Source organism: Schistocerca serialis, unplaced genomic scaffold, assembly GCF_023864345.2.
Source record: "Schistocerca serialis cubense isolate TAMUIC-IGC-003099 unplaced genomic scaffold, iqSchSeri2.2 HiC_scaffold_947, whole genome shotgun sequence".
In the NCBI taxonomy this organism is placed as follows: Eukaryota; Metazoa; Arthropoda; class Insecta; order Orthoptera; family Acrididae; genus Schistocerca; species Schistocerca serialis.
The window spans coordinates 7,501-10,000 of NW_026048570.1; positions in this window are offsets into that span (position 1 = coordinate 7,501).

A 2,500-nucleotide genomic window follows, 5' to 3' on the forward strand; every position below is an offset into this window, starting at 1 on the left:
CGCACACAGTCCTCAATCGGACCAGCACACTGCAGATGTCCACCGCGCTTCGCACCGGGCCCGCGAGGACCTACTTTGGCCGCACGGCGCCGCGTGCAGGGTGCGCCGGCGCGCAGCTACGCCGCCTGCCGCCTCCGTCGGCCGGCGCGCCTGCCACTGGCCGCCCCCACCAGCCGGCTGTAGCGCGTGCGCCCACGCACCGCGCGGCCAGCACGCCGGGAGGCCCCCCCTCACCGGCCGGGGACGGTCCCACCCAGCCACCGCCGCGTATCGCTTCACACCCACATGCCATTCACGTTCGTGGGCATGGTGGGTATCGCTGAAACAACCGGTTGGTAGCTCAACCGATCGTCGCCATCACTGATTCACCTCTAGCGAGAACAACCGCACCACAACGGTTTACCAGTTCTTCATTTGCGTAACGTCACCAGCAAACGTAGACGTCCATCGCCATTTGCAAATTCAACGATTGTTGCATGCCTGTGTCAGGTGTCACGACACACTATGTCTGCCCACATACACGCAACAACATGTGCACGCTTCGCGAACACGTGGAAGGTGGCCCCCGTACGTATGCGATGTCCATTGCGCGAACGACTGTCAACCGGCCTCTGTCGCATGTCGCAGATGTGGAACGCAGTGCACCATGCTATCACGGTGTGTGAGAAGAGACGACTACGTCTGACAACACGCGCCACTACATCAACAGACGGCTCATGCCGATCGCCATCCACGGCATACCATACTGCAATCCAGCTCTTATAGGGAGACGACATGTAGCTGAGTGCACAATATTTGGACCGTATGGTTCGCCGTTGTTGGCGCAGTCGTGGTACGGTCACACATGTACCACGATGTATCATTCAGTACATGAGGACCAATGTGCAGTACAGTGTGTGATTTGGACGTACAACATCAGCGGACAGTTGACACAAGCCGTACCACAACGTAGGCTGTGCTTCGCCATGCGAATGCCAATGAACAACTGCGAAGGGCATTGAGCATGTACGTCCTGCTGCCATCCGCATTACAGTGTATAGCTGCAAGGTGTTTAACATGAAGCGATACTCTGGGGACCGGGCAGTGCGAGTAGCAAACTATATTGCGGGGGTTGCAGTTAGGCAACACTACACTAATTTAACGCGTCGTATGACAATTACAGAGCAGGTTAAGGCCCAACGTGTGTTGGGTTAAGGCCCAACGTGTGTTGGGTTAAGGCCCAACGTGTGTTGGGTTAAGGCCCAACGTGTGTTGGGTTAAGGCCCAACGTGTGTTGGGTTAAGGCCCAACGTGTGTTGGGTTAAGGCCCAACGTGTGTTGGGTTAAGGCCCAACGTGTGTTGGGTTAAGGCCCAACGTGTGTTGGGTTAAGGCCCAACGTGTGTTGGGTTAAGGCCCAACGTGTGTTGGGTTAAGGCCCAACGTGTGTTGGGTTAAGGCCCAACGTGTGTTGGGTTAAGGCCCAACGTGTGTTGGGTTAAGGCGCAACGTGTGTTGGGTTAAGGCGCAACGTGTGTTGGGTTAAGGCGCAACGTGTGTTGGGTTAAGGCGCAACGTGTGTTGGGTTAAGGCGCAACGTGTGTTGGGTTAAGGCGCAACGTGTGTTGGGTTAAGGCGCAACGTGTGTTGGGTTAAGGCGCAACGTGTGTTGGGTTAAGGCGCAACGTGTGTTGGGTTAAGGCGCAACATAGGTTAGGTTAAGGCGCAACATAGGTTAGGTTAAGGCGCAACATAGGTTAGGTTAAGGCGCAACATAGGTTAGGTTAAGGCGCAACATAGGTTAGGTTAAGGCGCAACATAGGTTAGGTTAAGGCGCAACATAGGTTAGGTTAAGGCGCAACATAGGTTAGGTTAAGGCGCAACATAGGTTAGGTTAAGGTACAATATAGGTTAGGTTAAGGTACAATATAGGGTAGGTTAAGGCGCAACATAGGTTAGGTTAAGGCACAACACGGGTTAGGTTAAGGCACAACACGGGTTAGGTTAAGGCACAACACGGGTTAGGTTAAGGCACAACACGGGTTAGGTTAAGGCACAACACGGGTTAGGTTAAGGCAGAATACGGGTTAGGTTAAGGCACAATACGGGTTAGGTTAAGGCACAATACGGGTTAGGTTAAGGCACAATACGGGTTAGGTTAAGGCAGAATACGGGTTAGGTTAAGGCACAATACGGGTTAGGTTAAGGCAGAATACGGGTTAGGTTAAGGCACAATACGGGTTAGGTTAAGGCACAATACGGGTTAGGTTAAGGCACAATACGGGTTAGGTTAAGGCACAATACGGGTTAGGTTAAGGCACAATACGGGTTAGGTTAAGGCACAATACGGGTTAGGTTAAGGCACAATACGGGTTAGGTTAAGGCACAATACGGGTTAGGTTAAGGCACAATACGGGTTAGGTTAAGGCACAATACGGGTTAGGTTAAGGCACAATACGGGTTAGGTTAAGGCACAATACGGGTTAGGTTAAGGCACAATACGGGTTAGGTTAAGGCACAAT